Raw genomic sequence first — 8,842 nt, forward strand, 5'->3', positions numbered from 1 at the left:
TCAATCTATTTATTTAATTACCACCCCAAAGGGGGCTCAGAGTGGCTTCCAATTTGGCAATTATTCAATGCCACACTACATATAAGAAAAACAGTACATTACACAATTAATCTATGAAATCAATAAACATATAAATACAATTTAAACCATGAAAACATTTTAAAAATAGTACAAATCCCATTGTCGTTGTCCTTGCTGCTTCATTTATATCAATACCGTGAAAGTATATTGCAGTATATTGCACTATAAATAATCCCACAGCCAGGTTTTAACTTTTTTCTGAAGACCAGGATGGAGGAGGCTGATATATAGCCAAGGGGCCACCACCAAGAAGGCCCTGTCCCTCCCTCGTCCCCACCAGTCACACCGGCGAAGGAGGTGGGACCGAGAGCAGGGCCTCCCCGGCATATCTACTCAACAGCAGCCATTAGCCTTATCGTTGAAGCAATCCTATTGTGTTTTCATACCATAAACATGAGCTGCAACTGAGGACTCCCATGAATTTTGAAGAAGCTATCCAAGGTGCTGAATTGTAGTTAAAATTCAGACTGAAACCCAAATTTTACCATCTTCACAGACAAAAAGCTACCAAGCACCATTGGTAAAGATTCTTCTCTCATTCTAAGAGATCATCTATTAAAATTGTTTTCTGTGGATATCACATCTTCAAGAATTACATTAATGGAAACAGGAGAAAAATCAATTATTTGCTGCTGATGGTGATGATGATGATGCATCTGTGCTTTGCAGTTTCCGCCCCAGAGACATTTTGTTGTATTTAGCCACCAAGCCAAGATAGTTCTATGTTCACCAGCATATTTACTTAATTATATAATGTTCCATACACATCTGCCTTATAGATCTCTGCTTAAAAATTCTGTGAGCTCCATTTCAGGTAAACAGGTCAAGATGGCAGCCTCATATTGGTTGCAAGCAGTCACAGGAGGCTCAATGAATTCATTGTTAAATGGTGAGTCAACATACAGATAAATAGCAATTATTCACGTACTGTGCTCTAGTTGGATCTAACAACTACTTGTGTGCTGTCATCATGACTTAACTGTTATTTACATCATTTGAACAGTTGCCTTGTAAATTGATTAGCTGAACAGATGAGATATAAACTACACAACTTTTTCAAAAGGCTAGTCATTTATCTCTAGGCTCTCTCCTGTCTTCACAATGCCATCTCTACTCTCCATTTTCATTTGTTCCCTTCGCCAGAATTTTAAAAAAGCAGCAAGAAAAATCTAGAACTTTTCACATACACCTTTTAAATTATCTTTATTTTTAATGCTTGGCTCATTCTATTTTATTTTATATACATTTAGGAAGAGATTCAGAGAATTCCCACATTGCACTGAGTACTATGGCAGAGACCTCTACAAAATCTGAAGGGCAGCCATGTGTGAAATTCCAGAGCACATCCAGAAATTTGAAGTAATTAGAAGCAGTGACCTGTGAAAGATTGGATATCCCCTTGGAGTGGTTTAAAGGGACACATGGTTTTCTAGACATGCACATTCCTTGGACACCCTTGATGGAAGGCACACATTTTTGTACTTGAGCACTTACTATATAATGTAGAGATAGATTTGGCCCAGAATCCCAACTGCAAAGGCAGACACAACCTCTTGGCAACATCTACAGTGAAACCTAGAAAGCTTTAGTCTAAACTTCAAATATATTTAACCAATTTAGGGATCAAGTTTAAATATCCCCAGAAGTCTTTTTAAAATCTGGTGTAAAATTTTGGATTCATTATCTCACCTACAGGGAAGCCACTACCTGCTATGCCAACACCCATGAACTTCAAAAGTAGCGAGTTCAAGAGCACTTTTAATGAACAATTATGGTAGAGAGTGGACAAATGTGTTTGTTTCTTACAAAGGGAAGTTTCTGTTGCATAGTAAATGTGTCCCTTTATGTTTTTTCTGGTGTACCAGTAATCTCTTTCAACTATACTCCCCTTTTCAATATCTGGGAGTAGTATACTCTGGGGATGAGAACAGCAGCAATTCATTGCTAACAGTTTACTGGAAGGGTGCTATCATTAACAAATAAAGTTTCTAGGTAATTCCTCTCTGCAACTAATTAATATCACATTTCTGAAGTTCTTTTCTGGTTTTACTGGGAGCTGAAAATATTGAAAAGACCAAACATTCCTCTGGCATCTCTTTGACTTTTCATGCCAAAGTGCTGCTATGATGAATGCTTTCTTTACAACTGTTTTGTCGAGGTTATGCTTGATTAAGGGCTTTTGGTGATCAGGGATGGAAATGCTCTTACATGGCCTAATTATTTTCCTTGTTTCACCTTTCATATTAATTTGTTTGTCACACTGTCTGGAAAGCCAAAATGTGAGTTACACACTTACAGAGTCATGTACCAACAGAGGTAAGGCTGGAGCAGAATTTGAGAGAGAGATTTTGGGTCTAATACCCCTAGAATCCTCTATCAAACAGATCAAGAAGTTGACTTTATGAGCCTTAAGCTATTGGGGGAATATGTGTGTGTGTGTGTGTGGGGGGGGGGAGGTGGTCTTATTGGTTGTGACATTTCTTCTTCTTCTTCTTCTTCTTCTTCTTCTTCTTCTTCTTCTTCTTCTTCTTCTTCTTCTTCTTCTTCTTTATACCCCACTTTATCTCCCTCGAAGGGAACTCAAAATGTCTTTGACTCTGCAGTTCTACTCTCAGATATGTTTACATTGTACTGGTTTTGTTATCTTTTCATCCCCTGAGGGGTCTGCCTTGGATTTTGTTTTAAGATGTATAGGAGAAATTGGGGCAAGGGAGCAAAACCAACAAACCCATATCAGGTCCAAAGAGTAAACATTGAAAGGTATCTCAAGAGTCAGGAATGCAGAACGCCTATCTTTTTGCCACATTCATGGAGTTCAATTTTTGCACTCCCACCACCAACTATGGCTGAGTCTCTCATTAGACAAACTTGAAGTGGCTGCCTCAGGCAGCAGTCTTGAAGTGATATGGTAGAGCAGCAATTTTTTCCCAACAATTTCTCATGAGTGTATTTTTACTTTTAAACATAAGGGATTTCCTGCCTTCTATGCAAAAAATAAACCATCTGGCTTTGGATAATATGCATGCAGACCTGGGTGGTTAGGAGCAGCATTTGCTTTTTCTTGGGCAGACAAATTGTCTTGGGTGAGCCCTGATCACAGTCTATATTTAAAAGATGCGCAAATTGTATCCTATGACTACTTTGTAATCCTCCTAGATATGAGTAAAATAGGAGAGCTTAAATTCTGTGTACAAAGGCTAATCAATCCCTATTAAGAGATCTTGGGTTTGCAGTCCTACTGAAGACAGCAAAAGACAGACAAGCCTGGCCATCCATCACTCACTACTAGGAATGGGCGGAAGATAGCCATTCCTATATCTCTAAGCAGAACAGACAACCACAGAGGAATTTGTCATTCCACTTGGCATGCTTTTATACATTTATGCTATGCTGCGGGTGTTTCCTTTAATATGTTTTTTTTTTGCTGTGCTAAAGGAAGCTTGCAGTTCTTGGCCTTATAAGTACATTTGCTGAGGCTGTGTGCTTGTAATTCTAGAAGCAGAACAAGAATTTCTAAACGTCAGAAGGAATTTGATTTTGCAGTGTTCTTAACAGGAGTCAAAAGACAAACAGTATGTTAGCATCTTGGAAACTAACTTTTTCAAAGTAACGTGAGAACTCATATGCGATGGACAACTTTTAATTGCTACATATTGCAGGATGAGAAAGTGTTATAGATTCACTATGGAAAATTCAGCGCTGTCTGGATTTTGAAAGAAAGGCTACTAGTTTTGGTTTGAGTCATATTCCAGTTCTTAATCACTGTTAGAGTAGAACCAGAGATGCAACTGTAAATCATTACCTTTGTAAATCCTTTTGATCGAATGGGGTTACTCTCGTAGAGACTACCGGTTTAGGTCATAAGATCCTGTTTCAAGCATGAGTTATTTTAAAAGCAAAAATTATTTTAAAAACAAACCAACCCTAGATACGTGAACATTTAATGTATGGTCATAAACTCATCTTTAAAAAGATCAGCACAAGCTTAGGGACAAACATAAATAGGAGCACATATTAGCCAGAGTGTCCAGCTCATTTCTTCAAGATCATGTCCATACAATTACTACTACAAATCCATAAAACTTCTACAAAGCAACCAACAGTATTGGATCAAATGTGTCAGTAGATTTACAGTTGGAGGAATAGTTATAGACTCACTTTAATGCCTTGAAACAATAGTGAGCAGAAGGCAGGACTGGATGCCCTGGTAAATTTGTATGCTTTTACCGTTTTTAATGGTGTATGTTTTTAACTACCTTTTATTTTTAATAATTTACATTAATTTTCAATTGTTGCATAATGTGAATTTGTTTCAACTGTACTACATCTAGTAACAATAATGATGATGGTAACCATGCAGGAAGAGTAATGGACTGGGAAGGGGTTCTCTTTCCAATCTGGGCTCTAAAATAGAAGTGATTTGGGGTCCAATACCTTGTATTAGCCAACATATATTCCCTATATCAGTGGTTCCCAACCTTTGGGCCTCTAGGTGTTTTGGATTTCAACTCCTAGAAATCCCAGCCAGCTTACCATCTGTTAGGAACTGTGGGAGCTGAAATCCAGAACACCTGGAGGCCCAAAGGTTGGGAATCACTGTCCTATATGGTTGCAGAAATGTCCTGGAGGTTTGATTTCTCATTCATATTTCACAATGTTTTGTTAGACTTGTGGGAAAAATGAAACTTGAGAATGATGCCTTATTGAATGACAACTTTAGAAATTCTGCAACCAACTTCCCATGCTGGCTGATTTCAGAAAATAAGGGCTTTTTAATTCTTTAAGCCTAAAGTGTTCGAATCATAGAGTTGAAAGAGACCACAAGAGCCATCAAGTCCAACTTCAAGTCATGCAGAAAAAACACAATGAAAGCACTTCTGACAGATGGCCATTCATCCTGTTTTAAAACTTCCAGAAAAGGGGATCCTACCACATTTGGGGTCAGTATATTCTACTGTTAAACAGCTCTTACCCTCAGGAGGTCCTTTCTAATATTCAAGTGGAATCCCATGTCCTAGTCTCTACTAGAGCAGCAGAAAATAAGCCAATTTCATCTTGAATGTGACATTCTTTCAAATATTTAAACATTGCTAAAAAATCTCTTCTTAACCTTTTCTTCTCTAAGTGAAACAAACCCAACTCCTTAACCTTGCTTTGACTCAAAATTATAGACATCTTCTACCTCTAGATGAGAACAGAGCAACCCAAATTTCAGCCTATTCAACTGCCTTCGAACACATATGATTTTTTGAAAGAGGCCAGTCCATGATATTCAATTGTGTGCTTGTCTCCATTTGTTTAACAATTTTTAAACACGTCCAGTGATCACAAAGAGGTTTCCTGGCTTTTCCAACTTTAAGTTCTGGCAGGACGTTCAGTGGAAGGAAAGATAACAAATGTGGGAGCAAAAGAAACTTTCTGAAATGAAGGCTTCACTGACTTGAATTTAAACAATGGAAGAATGGAAGGAAACAGCCTCTAAAGACCATAGAAGGTAAAGTTCTATTAATAGCACCGTTTATGTGATGCCAAAGCATTGTTGAGAAAAATTACTACAAGCTGTGTTGAATCTTAGAATTTTTTTTACATTCTTAGATTTTATCAGTAATGACCAGCATGCAGAATTCCTCACTCCAAAGACCTTCTGCTTAAGGCTATCAACGCTTGCTTGCAGCGCTGCTTGCAACGAGCTTTGGTGTAAATCTGAGGCACCTGACACATGCAGTTGTGTATCTGCTAATATTCTTTGTCTGTTTTCATGCTGCTGGTGTGTGTAGGAAAACTGGTTTCCTTATTGGTTTTAATCTTGAACCCTTGTTGGCCTCCGGACACAGAAAAACCACTAAACTAACAATTGCGCGTACTTGTGTGACTATGTTATGTCATGAAATTGTGTTAAGAAATATTGTTTAATTTATTAGTTGTATAACAAAGCATGGGGTACAGAGCTGTATGGAAGGGAGGCAGAATTGAAGATGGAATGCTGATTGGTGGAAGGTTTGAGAAGTTTTGCATAAAGTTGAAGGGTGGCAATTAAACAGTTGGCATTTTACTTGGTGGGACAGTTGGGGTTAGAGAAGGGTCCAGTTGGTCTGTGTGAAGGGATGTAGAAGATTTAGAATTAAGAGTTAGGTTTAGGAGTATATGAGTGGTTTTTAAGGATCCATTATAATCAATCAGTCATTAATACTTTACCATCTAAAAGCCCTTAAATCTTAATTCATATGCTGTTGCTATCTGCTGATTTTAATATATACAGAGACATAAACACACTTACACAAATACACCAAAATACCTGTGAGCCCCACTGCTGTAATAGCAAATGGGTGAAGGGGTTAAAAAAGGAATGCTTCTGTTAGGAAGAATTTTCCAACAATTCCCTTTCTCATTCCCTTGCACTCCAGTCGATGACTCACATCCCTTCTCAGAGTCTCTGAAAATGACCTTTTGGGAGAGGCTTGATGAGGATATCAGCAATCATAACTTTTGTGCTGCAGTATTTTAGCTAAAGAAGTCCATCTTGATACATTTGTTGCGCCTTGTGGAAAGCTATGTCAATATTCCTTTCGAGTGGCTTCTTACTCTCAGAAATCTTGATGCAGTTTTGATTGTCTTGCAGCAAAATTGTTGGCTTTGGTCTTATTATACCAAAGGCTTGAAAGTAAGCTATAAAGTGATTGTATTTAATCACAGACTGCTATTAGAGCCATGCATTTTGGCCCTGTAGAGGACTCAGCAACCGCAGACTGTTTATTACTTGATCAGCTTAGAAAATCAGGTTCCTGCTAGTTGACTTTCTGTCCGCATTGTAGCCAATCAACTGGGGTGGATCGTTGGCTGATAGCATTAGTTTTGGACCTGCAGTTCCTTTTAAATATCTGGCTGCTTTTTTCAGTGCAAAGAGATCTTTTCCAATAGAAAAACTAACCATTCTTCATAAAATTCCAATTATATTTGCAATGTCACACCTGGTGAAACTAGCAATGTAAAAAGTTTACTAACTGCAGTCCTGTATTTTTCAGTGTTTCCTCAAAGTTTTAGCTTTTTCAGTGTCTTTTAAGACATCTACTTCCACTGAAGTTGGCATGACCTTTAGCATCATTTCAATCAAGTTATTGCAGAAATTTTACTATTTTCTGCTTTTGATTAAGAAAGAAACTGCTCCCTCCTATATGTACTTTTTAATGTCTATCTCCTCATTATATGCCTTACCTAGACAGCAACAGATAAGATAGGCCACTTATTTTGAAATTTAAGTTCATTTATTATTTCTGAATCTTTTGTATCCACAGTTGTCAACAGTGCCTGAAGAGTCTTTCTTTGAAAAGAAGTTGGTTCAGTTTTTCACTCCATGCTCTGACAACCCGCTTCAGATCATAAATGCCCTTTTCAGTTTATAGACAAAATGTTCCTTCCCTGGAACATGACATCCTGGAGGCTGTTCCATGTAAATTTCTACAAGATGAAAGTATGAGAAGGTTGATTTAACATCTAAGTGTTGAACATCCATTTGCTTTGATGCAGCAATATTTAGGAGAGTTCTGAAAGTTGAGTATATAATTTCTGGTGCAACAGTTTTATTGTAATCATCATCATACTTGTGGTCATAGTTTTTTTTAATCTTTGGATTACCCCTGTGTGGTAAAGGCCCATCTAGAGCCAAATGCCATTTTAAATTTGGGTAATTCTGACCAAGTCGTTGTTTCATTTTTATGAAGATGAATATTGTGATTCTTCACTAAAAGCTTCTCAATATCAAACCCTTGGAATCCCTTGATATTTTGCCTTTCCCCTATGGCTATATAACAAAATCTATCTGCACATCTTAACTGGAATGCTGGGACCTTCTCACCTGAACTGGGATACCTAGCTTGCTACCTGGTTCCTGATCATCTGGGAGGTCCTCTACATTAGCAGACTATTGTGGTGCAGTTGTTGTGGGCATGCTAGTAGGATGCAAGATGCCTGGAAGATGGAAGAGCTCTCCACATTCTAGTTGGTGATGGCGGCCTTCCCTTTCCATTGCAAACCAATCTGAATAGCCATCCTGATTTGGATTAGATTTTCAACGTAGTCTTTCATCAATACTTAGCATAATGGATAGATATTTTCTCCTTATTTCTGCAGTCAACTTTTCACCCCTTCAGCTTGGAAATATAAATATATGCTTTACATCCAAAAACAATGAAATTACAGATTAGGTCTGGCTTTTGATAAGAGGCTGCATATCTGGATTTAGTTGGCAGTGTCTTATTTAAATATGTTGCAGTCAGTATAGCCTCAGACCAGTAGTGTGCTGGCTTTTAAGAGCATAGTTACTGCCATCTCTTTCACAGTCCTATTCCTCCTCTCTGCTATAGCATTCTACTCCAGGCTGTAATCCTATGTAGTTTGATGCTCTATGGCATGCTGTTTGAAAAATGCATCAGGCTCAGCAATGTTAATGTACAGGCTCTTGGGTTTGTAGCCAAATTTGTTAGAGATGCAATTAAAATATTATTTGGATTTTAAATACTCTGAATTTTGAGAATGTTTGACTCTTCTCTTTAAGGAGGTAGGTATATTTTACAAAAATCATCAATAGCAGTCATGAAGTGAGCATCTCCACATAAAGACTTAATGCTGAAATCAGCATGTTGAAGATTCAGGGCTTGCATACACTGAGAAAAAAGAATCATACTCAGCTCGTAGCTGCTTTGATCCCAACACATGTCATATTATCCCTTTAGCAGTGAAAAGTGCTTTTTTGTGTTGTAATGCA

The 8,842-nt window shown here is 37.8% G+C and overlaps 1 long non-coding RNA gene across 1 annotated transcript; it reads left to right on the forward strand.

Annotated features, from left to right (window-relative positions):
* Nucleotides 1–2,589: 2,589 nt before the first annotated feature.
* LOC134295445 (uncharacterized) lies at nt 2,590–8,598 on the forward strand. The gene is made up of 2 exons (XR_010002012.1): nt 2,590–5,575; nt 7,374–8,598. It is a non-coding gene; the product is annotated as an uncharacterized LOC134295445 (long non-coding RNA).
* The last annotated feature ends 244 nt before the right edge of the window (nt 8,599–8,842 follow it).

This window comes from Anolis carolinensis, chromosome 1, assembly GCF_035594765.1.
Source record: "Anolis carolinensis isolate JA03-04 chromosome 1, rAnoCar3.1.pri, whole genome shotgun sequence".
Taxonomy (NCBI): Eukaryota; Metazoa; Chordata; class Lepidosauria; order Squamata; family Dactyloidae; genus Anolis; species Anolis carolinensis.